Source organism: Triticum urartu, chromosome 1, assembly GCF_003073215.2.
Source record: "Triticum urartu cultivar G1812 chromosome 1, Tu2.1, whole genome shotgun sequence".
Taxonomy (NCBI): Eukaryota; Viridiplantae; Streptophyta; class Magnoliopsida; order Poales; family Poaceae; genus Triticum; species Triticum urartu.
In genome coordinates this window covers 252,474,714-252,487,432 of record NC_053022.1, presented here as the reverse complement: position 1 = coordinate 252,487,432, position 12,719 = coordinate 252,474,714, and positions in this window count along the sequence as shown.

Below are 12,719 nucleotides of genomic sequence, written 5' to 3'. Positions count from 1 at the left end.
GATACAGATAGCCCTAGTTGATAAATGAGCTATTCGAGCATAGAAAACAGGATATTTATTTGAAGGTTTAGAGTTTGGCACATACAAATTTACTTGGAATGGCAGGTAGATACCGTATATTGGTAGGTATAGTGGACTCATGTGGAATAACTTTGGGGTTTAAGGAGTTTGGATGCACAAGCAGTATTCCCGCTTAGTACAGGTGAAGGCTAGCAAAAGACTGGGAAGCGACCAGCTAGAGAGCGACAACAGTCATGAACATGCATTAAAATTAATCAACACCGAATGCAAGCATGAGTAGAATAGAATCCACCATGAACATAAATATCGTGAAGGCTATGTTGATTTTGTTTCAACTACATGCGTGAACATGTGCCAATTTAAGTCACTTAAATCATTTAGAGGAGGATACCACCCTATCATACCACATCATAACCATTTTAATAGCATGTTGGCACACAAGGTAAACCATTATAACTCATAGCTAATCAAGCATGGCACAAGAAACTATGATCTCTAGTTGTCATTGCAAACATGTTTATTCATAATAGGCTGAATCAGGAATGATGAACTAATCATATTTACAAAAACAAAAGAGGTCGAGTTCATACCAGCTTTTCTCATCTCAGCCAGTCCATCATATAACATCATAATTGCCTTTCACTTGCACGACCGAATAGTATGAATAAAAATAATAGTGCACGTGCATTGGACTAAGCTGGAATCTGCAAGCATTCAATAAACAGGAGAAGGCAAGGCAATATGGGCTCTTTTGTCAGATCAACAAGTATGCATATAAGAGCCACTTCAACAATTTAATTATGGTCTTCTCCTATCGACCCCCAAAGAAAAGGAAAGAAATAAATACATGGGAAAGCTCCCAACAAGCAAAAGAAGAACAGGAAATCTTTTTGGGTTTTCTTTTTAATTACTACTACAAGCATGGAAATTAAGCTAACTGAAAGCTACAGCTATTTTTTTTGGTTTTTCTTAAGGTTTATTAAACACACAAGAAGTAATAATAAAATGGAAAAGAAACTAGCATGGATGATACAATGAAAAAGTATGAGCACCGACATCTAGCAATGAGTGTGTGGACATAAATGTAATGTCGGTGGGAAATACGTACTCCCCCAAGCTTAGGCTTTTGGCCTAAGTTGGTCTATGGCCACGGCTGGCCTGGCGGATATCCATAATAGTAGCTGGGGTCGAACTACGATGTAGCGGCTATCGCCTGCTGAGCTGCAGCGTGGCGACGAGCGGCATCCTCTCTCCTCTCGTACTCATCTGCCTCCTCTCTGGTGATAGTATATTTTCCTCTTGCCTGATAATCAAAGAAGGCAGGAGCAGGGAGAGTAATACAGACAGCACGGCGTCTGTCAAAGATTAGTCGATACTGGAGAGGTGATTCATTCCTCTCGACAAATTGGTGGTGAACCATAGCATTAAAATCTAGATAAGTAGGTGGTAATTCAATATCGTCTTCGCGTATGTCTATACCAAGAAAATTAGCTATGCGGGTTGCATAAATTCCTCCAAAGAAATCTCCATTAAATCTATTAAGATGCAACCTACGTGCAACAATGGCTCCCAAATTATAAGATTGGTCTCCTAACACAGCACTCCTAAGAATACTGAGATCGGGGACACACATGTGACATGCCTCATCTTTACCATTGATGCATCTACCTATGAAGAGAGCAAAATAATGTATAGCAGGAAAGTGAATGCTCACTATGGTAGCTTATGTAATATCTCTAGATTCTCCCACAGTTATGCTAGCAAGAAAAACTCTAAATTCAAATTAGCGAGGATCCCTTATACTACCCCATTGTGGAAGTTTGCATGTAGTGGCAAAATCCTCTAAGTCCATAGTGTAAGATTTATCATAAAGATCAAACAGGACAGTTGGAGAATTACGTGAAGTTGAAAATTCAAACCTCCTCACAAAGGTACTGGTGAGGTTGTGGTACTGGCTGCACTTCTCTTCCTCGAAGCTCACAAGATCAGCGTTATGCAAATATGCGTTAAATTCTTCCTTAATTCCCACTCGATCCATAAAGTTCTCAGAGGGCCATTCACAAGGACGCACTAGAGCGTTTCTTGGTGGCTCGTAATCAGCATCACGCATTGCAAGCCTGGGTCCTTGCTTCCTTAAAGAACCACCTTGGAACATTTTCCTAAGCATATTTCTTCCTCTGAAAAATTCTGAAATTTTTTAGTAACTTCAAAATAAAAGTAAACCAAACTCGATAATATTGATAGCAACTCTCCTACAAGTGCCTAGGGCCTATATCATGCATCAAAACTACTTTTGACCATATAAATTTGACATGCAAGCTCAAGAACAGGGTCACCTAAGCAGCAAAAATTTGCAATGAATAAAGCACTAGAACAAAAACTAATTGGACCAATGGAGGAGTCACATACCAAGGAACAATCTCCCCAAGCAGTTTAGTGAGAGGTGCTTTGAGCAAGGAGATCGAAAATGGCAGCAAAGTGAGCTAGAACTCATGCTTGAGCTGGATACTTGTGTTTGTGGGAGGAAGATGAAGTGTGTGGGTGCAGGAATAAGTGGAGGAGGGCCACCATGGGCCCACGAGGCAGGGGGCACGCCCTCCACCCTCGTGGGCAGGTGGTTGACCCCCTGCTGTGTTCTCAGTGCCAAATATTCTCAAATATTCTAGAAAAAATCATATTTAAATTTCAGGGCATTTGGAGAACTTCTATTTTCGGGGTATTTTTATATTGCACGGATAATCAGATAACAGACAGAAAAATATTTGTTTTTATTTTATTTAATATAAATAACAGAAAGTAAAAGTGGGGTACAGAAGGTTGTGCCTTCTAGTTTCATCCATCTCATGATCATCAAAAGGAATCCTCTAACAAGGTTGATCAAGTCTTGTTAACGAACTCATTCCGAATAACATGGAACCGGAGAAATTTCGAATAATACTATGTCACCTCAACGGGGATATGCACATCCCCAATAATAAGAATATCATATTTCTTCTTGACAGTAGGAAGAGGAAATTCAAAACCTCCAAATATAATCGATGGAATTTTTCCAATAGAGTTGATACTATGAACTTGAGGTTGTTTCCTCGAAAAGTGTACCGTATGCTCATTACCATTAACATGAAAAGTGACATTTCCTTTAGTGCAATCAATAACAGCTCCTGCAGTATTCAAAAAGGGTATTCCAAGAATAATAGACATACTATCGTCCTCGGGAATATCAAGAATAACAAAGTCCGTTAAAATAGTAACGTTTGCAACTACAATAGGCACATCCTCACAAATACCGACAGGTATAGCAGTTGATTTATCAGCCATTTGCAAAGATATTTTAGTAGGTGTCAACTTATTCAAATCAAGTCTACGATATAAAGAGAGAGGCATAACACTAACACCGGCTCCAAGATCACATAAAGCGGTTTTAACATAATTTCTTTTAATGGAGCATGGTATAGTTGGTACACCGGGATCTCCAAGTTTCTTAGGTATTCCACTCTTAAAAGTATAATTAGCAAGCATGGTGGAAATTTCAGCTTCCGGTATCTTTATTTTATTAGTAACAATTTCTTTCATGTACTTAGCATAAGGATTCATTTTGAGCATATTGGTTAATGGCATACGCAAAAAGATAGGTCTAATCATTTCAGCAAAGCGCTCAAAATCCTCATCATCCTTTTTCTTGGATGGTTTGGGAGGAAAAGGCATGGGTTTCTGAACCCAAGGCTCTCTTTCTTTACCATATTTCCTAGCAACAAAATCTTTCTTATCATAACGTTGATTCTTTGATTGTGGGTTATCAAGATCAACAGCAGGTTCAATATCTATATCATTATCATTACTAGGTTGAGCATCATCATGAACATTATCATTAACATTACCACTAGTTTCAGGTTCATTACCAGATTGTGTTTCAGCATCAGAAATAGAAATATCATTTGGATTCTCAGGTGTTTCAATAATAAGATCACTAGAAGCATGCAAAGTCCTATCATTTTTCTTTTTCTTCTTTTTAGAAGAAATAGGTGCATCTATTTTATTTCTCTGAGAATCTTGCTCACTTCTCTTAGGGTGGCCTTCAGCACACAAAGGTTCCCGAGTCATTTTACCACCTCTAGTCATAACTCTAACAGCATTATCATTATTCTTACTATTCAATTCACTGAGCAAATCATTTTGAGCTTTAAGTACTTGTTCTACTTGAGTGGTAACCATAGAAGCATGTTTACTAATAAGTTTAAGTTCACCTTTAACATTAGCGATATAATCACCCAAGTGTTCAAGCATATTTGAATTGTATTTCAATTGTCTACCAAAATAAACATTAAAATCTTCTTGCTTAGCCATAAATTTATCAAACTCATCTAAGCATGGGATAGCAAATTTAGTAAATGGGATTTCAGCTTTATCATATCTGTAGAGAGAATTTACCTTTACTACCTGTGTCGGGTTATCAAGACCAGGAGTTTCTTCAATAGGAGAAGGATTTGGATTATATGTTTCTTCAACAGTCGGTAAATTAAGACCATGTATTTCTTCAATAGGAGGTAAATTCTTAACATCTTCAGCTTTAATACCCTTTTCTTTCATAGATTTCTTTGCCTCTTGCATATCTTCAGGACTGAGAAATAGAATACCCCTCTTCTTCGGAGTTGGTTTAGGAATAGGCTCAGGAATTGGCTCCAGAGGTGTCCAATTATTTTCATTTGTTAACATATTGTTCAATAGAATTTCAGCTTCATCCGGTGTTCTTTCCCTGAAAACAGAACCAGCACAACTATCCAGGTAATCTCTGGAGGCATCGATTAGTCCATTATAAAAGATATCAAGTATTTCATTTTTTCTTAAGAGGATGATCAGGCAAAGCATTAAGTAATTGGAGAAGCCTCCCCAAGCTTGTGGGAGACTCTCTTCTTCAATTTGCACAAAATTATATATATCCCTTAAAGCAGCTTGTTTCTTATGAGCAGGGAAATATTTAGCAAAGAAGTAATAAATCATATCCTGGGGACTACACACACAACCAGGATCAAGAGAATTAAACCATATCTTAGCATCACCCTTTAATGAGAATGGAAATATTTTGAGGATGTAAAAGTAACGAGTTCTCTCATCTTTAGTGAACAGGGTAGCTATATCATTTAATTTAGTAAGATGTGCCACAACAGTTTCAGATTCATAACCATGAAAAGGATCAGATTCAACCAAGGTAATTATATCAGGATCAACAGAGAATTCATAATCCTTATCAGTAACAAAGATAGGTGAAGTAGTAAAAGCAGGGTCAACTTTCATTCTAACACTTAGAGATTGCTTACTCCATTTAGCTAATAACCTTTTGAGTTCATTTCTATTTTTGCAAGCTAAAATAGCAAAAGAAGCTTCTTGATCAAAAACATAACCCTTAGGAAAAACAAGTGATTCTACATCATCACTTTCATCAGTATCATCAGATTCAATATTTTCAATTTCTCTAGCTCTAGCAATTTGTTCATCAAGGAAATCACTAAGTGACACGGTAGTATCAGGCATAGAGGTAGTTTCATCATAAGTATCATGCATAGCAGAAGTGGCATCATCAATAACATGCGACATATCAGAATGAATAGCAGAAGCAGGTGTAGGTGTCGCAAACTTACTCATAACAGAAGGTGAATCAAGTGCAGAGCTAGATGGCAGTTCCTTACCTCCCCTCGTAGTTGAGGGATAGATCTTGTTTTTTGGATCTCTCAAGTTCTTCATAATGATAACCAGATATATATCCCAAGTGACTCCAAGAATAGAGCTATGCTCCCCGGCAACGGCGCCAGAAAATAGTCTTGATAACCCACAAGTATAGGGGATGGCAAAAGTTTTCGAGGGTAGAGTATTCAACCAAAATTTGTTGATTCGACACAAGGGGAGCCAAAGAATATTCTCAAGTATTAGCAGCTGAGTTGTCAATTCAACCACACCTGGAAACTTAATATCTGCAGCAAAGTGTTTAGTAGCAAAGTAATATGATAGTAGTGGTAACGGTAGCAAAAGGTAACAGTAGTAAAAGTAATGTTTTTGGTATTTTGTAGTGATGATAGCAATAGCAACGGGAAAGTAAATAAGCGAAGAACAATATATGGAAAGCTCGTGGGCAATGGATCGATGATGGAGAATTATGTCGGATGCGGTTCATCATGTAACAATCATAACCTAGGGTGACACAGAACTAGCTCCAGTTCACTGATATAATGTAGGCATGTATTCCGAATATAGTCATACGTGCTTATGGAAAAGAACTTGCATGACATCTTTTGTCCTACCCTCCCGTGGCAGCGGGGTCCTTACGGAAACTAAGGGATATTAAGGCCTCCTTTTAATAGAGTACCGGAACAAAGCATTAACACATACTGAATACATGAACTCCTCAAACTACGGTCATCACCGGTAAGTATCCCGATTATTGTCACTTCGGGGTTAACGGATTATAACACATAATAGGTGACTATAGACTTGCAAGATAGGATCAACAACACTCATATATTGATGAAAACATAATAGGTTCAGATCTGAAATCATGGCACTCGGGCCCTAGCGACAAGCATTAAGCATAGCAAAGTCATAGCAACATCAATCTCAGAACATAATGGACACTAGGGATCAAACCCTAACAAAACTAACTCGATTACATGATAGATCTCATCCAACCCATTACCGTCCAGCAAGCCTACGATGTAATTACTCACGCACGGCGGTGAGCATCATGAAATTGGTGATGGAGGATGGTTGATGATGATGATGGCGACGGATTCCCCTCTTCGGAGCCCCGAACGGACTCTAGATCAGCCCTCCCGAGAGGTTTTAGGGCTTGGCGGCGGCTCCGTATCGTAAAACGCGATGATTTCTTCTCTCTGACTTTTTCCTCCCCGAAACTCAATATATGGAGTTGGAGTTGGAGTCGGAGACGTAACAGGGGGCCCACGAGGTAGGGGGCGCGCCCTAGGGGGGCAGGCGTGCCCCCACCCTCATGGCAAGGTGGTGGGCCCCCTGGCCTTCATCTTTTGCAGGTATTTTTCTTATTTTCTGAAAAGTGGCTCCGTGAAGTTTCAGGTCATTCCGAGAACGATTGCTCCTGCACATAAATAACACCATGGTAATTCTGCTGAAAACAGCGTCAGTCTGGGTTAGTTCCATTAAAATCATGCAAGTTAGAGTCCAAAACAAGGGCAAAAGTGTTTGGAAAAGTAGATACGTTGGAGACGTAGCATGGCACTCGGGCCCTAGTGACAAGCATTAAGCATAGCAAAGTCATAGCAACATCAATCGCAGAACATAGTGGATACTAGGGATCAAACCCTAACAAAACTAACTCGATTACATGATAAATCTCATCCAACCCATCACCGTCCAGCAAGCCTACGATGGAATTACTCACGCACGGCGGTGAGCATCATGAAATTGGTGATGGAGGATGGTTGCTGATGACGATGGCGCCGGATTCCCCTCTCCGGAGCCCCGAACGGACTCCAGATCAGCCCTCCCGAGAGAGTTTAGGGCTTGGCGGCGGCTCCATATCGTAAAACGTGATGAATCCTTCTCCCTGGGTTTTTTCTCCCTGAAAGTGAATATATGGAGTCAGGGTTGAGGTCGGTGGAGCGTCAGGGGGCCCCCGAGGCAGGGGGCGCGCCCAGGGGGTAGGGCGCGCCCCCACCCTCGTGGATAGGTGGAGGCCCCCTGACGTGGATCTTCCTTCCAGTATTTTTTATATATTGCAAAATAATTCTCCATTGATTTTCAGGTCATTCTGAGAACTTTTATTTCTGCACAAAAATAACACCATGGCGATTCTGCTGAAAACAACGTCAGTCCGGGTTAGTTCCATTCAAATCATGCAAGTTAGAGTCCAAAACAAGGGCAAAAGTGTTTGGAAAAGTAGACACGACGGAGACGTATCAGTAAACAACATCATCTCCAAATGATAGCTTGAATGTGTTGGTTTCAGCATGCTGTTAAAGCAGATATAAAATGGAAGGCAATGTTACCGACAGCAAGCTTAACAGCCATCAAATATTGCAATTCAAACTGGTATTGTTGAAAATGAATAGAACTAGGTAATGCTTAAACATCACACTGGATAAATGTGTAAAACTGAAAATAAAGGGCATGTGTTAACTACACCAGGAATAACTGGAACCAAATATAGTCGTTCAAACTAGTATTGATGTAGTCGAGCGGCACAGTTCCGACTTGCACATAATGAACCACACATTGTGAATGACTGAAATAAACAAGGCATAAATGACTAGTATAACAACCAAATATAGCCATTGAAAACTGGACAGAGTCTCACTGCAACCAACCTAACAAGCAAATGCAGATAAACAGGGCATATGCTTGAAAACTGGACAAATGCTCACTTCAACCAACCTAACAAGTAGATAAAGATAAACAAGGCATCTGCTTGATAACTAGAGAAATGCTAAAAAGCAACCTAACAACCGAATATAGATAAACAAGGCATCTACTTGACAACTGGACAAATGCTAAAAAAAGCAACCTAACAACCAAATACAGATAAACAATGCATTTACTTGATAACTGGACAAATACTCACTACAACCAAGTTAAGAACCAAATACAGATAAACAAGGCATCTGCTCGATAACTGAAAAAATGCTCACTCCAACCAACCTAACAAACAAATACAGATAAACAAGGCATCTACTCATTATAAACAACCAAATATAGCCATTCGTGAAACTAAAGTGGACAATTCATACTTAAACATCACATAGACCTATTGAACAATATATTTTTGCATAACTAAAATAATTGAACACGACACAGTTAAAGCACCGCACGACAAATGCTACTACAACAAAGGGTACGGGCTGGCAAGCTAGAAAAGGTAATATTTGCTGATAGAATGTTGCCTCACATTTCATGGACGGGATCCTTCCAGTTGGAAGAGCACAGACCCATGGTGCGCTCTCTGATGTCACAGTTGGGATGTTTCACCTTGGAAGAACCTTCATGGGTGCCCTCCTCGTGGCCGTGGTCGTGGTCGATGAGATCTGACTTGGCAATTGAGGATCCCAAGCCGCCGCCATAGAACGTGTCCTTCAAAAGTGACAAAATGGGCTCAATGGCGTATAAAGCTCGCAAATCCTTGACCGCTTGGCGGAGGAGATCAGATCGACGGTGGTTGAACCAGAGGGGTTGGGGATGGACCACTTAACCTGTGACATGGCCCGCGTGAAGCCGTCGGTGTGGACGAGCTTGATGTCGTAGCCAGCTTTCCCGAGATACAGTAATACGCTAGCCCGCTGACATGAAGCCTTCAGCATGACAACGTAGTCAACATCTTCGCCGGCTTCCGTAGCGACGTGTTGCTCCGGGATCGACAGGTCGGGGCGAACGGCGGCCACCTCGCCAACGTCCGCCGGAGAGGCCATGAGAAACCTCTTCTTGGCCGAATGCTCATGGGGCTCCCCGGGATATGTGGTCGATCTTAGGCTATGACATTCTGGAGCAGGGGATGTGGATCTGGCGGGAGGGACACCGCAGGCCTCATCTAAAAACTCAGGGGAGTGGGGCGACGGTATGGGAATCGCCGGATAACCTGAACTTTATTATCTAAGCTAGGAGGAACGGGCAGACCGGCAGGGTTGGCGGCGGCGGCGGATGCGAGCTAGGGTTCAAAGGGGTGAGGGGGTTGGTGGGGGACTGTGGAGGGGGTGGTGTTTGAGGATACGCCACGGCTACTGAATATTTTAGTAATGGTGGGTGGAGATGGTGGTGGATGAGGGAGGGAGATGGTTCAAATGCCTCGGCTACTAAAATTTTACTATAAGGCCGGTGCTGGAGGAGTGTGGGCGACGGTTGAAGTACGGCAGCTACTAAAATTTGGGTAAAGGAATTGATGCGGGGCGGGAGTGCCCAAGATCGCGCATGGTCCAACAACAATATGCGTGTATGATAATTAGGAAAAGTGGCGCAGATCCGCTGATTTTTGCAATGCTCAAGGCGGGTAGTTTGTTTTTTATATTTCTAGCTAGCTGGTCTATCACACACGGTTCATACAAATTTCCAAATAAACTTACCCGCCTTTAGCTTCCACGGGTGGTGGTTTTACAACGCACTTGCATCGCACACGGTTAAGCCAGTACCTCCACCCTTTGCTCGCACTTGCGCGGTCGTGGTGATTTCAGCGCACTTGCATCGCACGTGGTTGAGCTAGTACCTCCACCCTTTGCTCGCGCTTGCGCGGTCGTGGTGATTTCAGCGCACTTGCATCGCACACGGTTGAGCCAGTACCTCCACCTTAATTTGCTTGTGCTTGCGCGGTCGTGGTGATTCACATCACACTTGTATCGCACACGGTTTAGATATTATACCCCGTGTCCGTTGAGGATCATCAGAGTCTTTGCATCAAAAAATAACGTTAGGGAGGGTCAAAAGACAGCCACACCAGCATGTGGCCCAAATATATATGAGTGAAAAATGGTGGTATGTGATGTTCAAAATTCCAATGCACAACTTGGACCCCGCAGGCCCACGGTTGGGCGCGTCATTGAAGATCGATGAGAGGGGCCAGAAGTCAAGAACCACCTGGAAGTGGCCAAATATATGTATGAATATTGGGGAAGTTTAAAACTTTAAATACACAATGCATAACTTTGGTGGCACCTGCCTCGCAAACCCGAAAGCACCCTAACAACCACCTAGGTAGGATATATATAACGACATAATGTCGTACCTAGCTAGAATGCTTGGCCCACCACCTCCCACTTCATGTCAGCGGGGCGGATGCACGTAATGATCGATACTTTGGTCATACATGCATGTCGACATGACCTACCATAAGATGTACCAATGAATCTTTCGTTTGGTGAAATGACAATTGTTGTTGTGGATAAACCGCTTGGGCCAATAGATTGAACCATCATAAACATCTCATGAGAGGGACCACAAAACCAGCACCTCTTGCATGCGGCCCAAAATGATGTACGTTGGGAAGGGGTGATGTGTGTGTTCAATATAGAATAATGTACAATTTAGATGTGGTGCCTACCTCTCGATATAGACAACAACCATAAGGCAAGGTAGTTAAGGACGAGATACGTACGCAGGGTTTATTGTAGGTCAAACCCAGCAATCCGAGCATCTGGGAGGGAATCCTGACAACGCATGAGCTCGAGCTTTGGTTGACCAACATTTGATGGTGACTGGACCTAACATGAACTAGGAGGAATCCATTCATGGCCAACACATACCCCTCATTATCGGTCAAAGGGATGATATATATACACTCGGGGAGCCCACAGATATCCGTCGTCACAAAAAACCGCACAAGGGAGACGTGGTCGATCAGAAGACCCCGTATACCACTGCATGCGGCCCGAAAATATGTATGGGTACGATGGTGTATGATGTGTTTAAATCCCAAATACACAACTTCGATGGGCCACGTCAAGTACATTACAAATCGAACACCGTACCCGACTCCAAGCCTGGTTCAATACCTATGATGTCAGTTTCCCAACTTCGAGGCGGCAGCGGGGGGGAGGGGGGTCGTCCCACACATGCGCTCAAACTTTATTTTGTGTCTAGCATGGGACACATCTATATATATCTATACATCTATACATTTATACATCTATACACATATATAGTGTGCGAATAACTATGAAAGTTGCTCGTTGGATGAAGCCAATCCGACGGTACATAGATGGCAAATCCGAGCACTACCGGCCGTTGGATATCATCTACATTCCACCGGATTCTGCCACATGTACAATCTAGAAGACTCTATGGTTGAACTTAAGCATAATGCACAAACCTCTAAACACAAGCACTTCTCCTTTGTTCTCTAGAATCTCCATATCTTAATTGCCCAAACCTTTTTTTTCTAAATGAATTGTCACTTTTTGTTTTTACCTTTACAATGCACAATTCCATGAATCTTAAAATAGCATTTTACAAAACTAATTGATTTTGGATGAGATGAACTATAAGAATTAAACGAACATCTACATCATGCATATCTGGGAGAAGAGGCGGGAAACCGATGAGAGGAGTGGTAAGAAACGGTAGCCTGTTTTGAATGAAAACCTAGTAGAGAAGGAAGCGTGAGCTATACGACGCATGCGCACAGTGCTTACCCATGTACTGCATGTGTTGTCGAAAGGGCTCAGGGTTGCCGTTCGATCTGGGAGCATCCAACGGTGCACACGTACGATCCGTGGGGTTTGGGTTCTGGCCAGTTAGAACGCAGGACTCAGATCACACGCGCAGCAGGGGGATATCATACGGAAACCAAAATTCAGTGGAAACCGGTGAAAACCACGAGAAAAAGATGTTTTGAAGTTTCAAAAAAAATGTGGGATGTTAAGGCGATGATGTTTTATTGGCACATAAAATTTCAAGTTGAAACACATTAAGAGATGTGAGGTATGAAAAAGACAAAATCAGTGTTGAATAGTGTCGAATAGTAATGTCACTATTCAGGGCAAAATTTGTCTTTTTCATAGCTCACATCTCGTAATGTTTTTCAACTTGAAATTTTATGTCGCAATAAAACATCACCTTCTTAACATCCCACATTTTTTTCAGATTTTTATGAAACTTTAAAATATGGTTTGCACGAAGTTTTCATTGAATATAGGCTTCCGTGAGTGAACCGTGTGCTATTTGAAAACATTTCGTGAGAAGAATCTCGGTTTTTA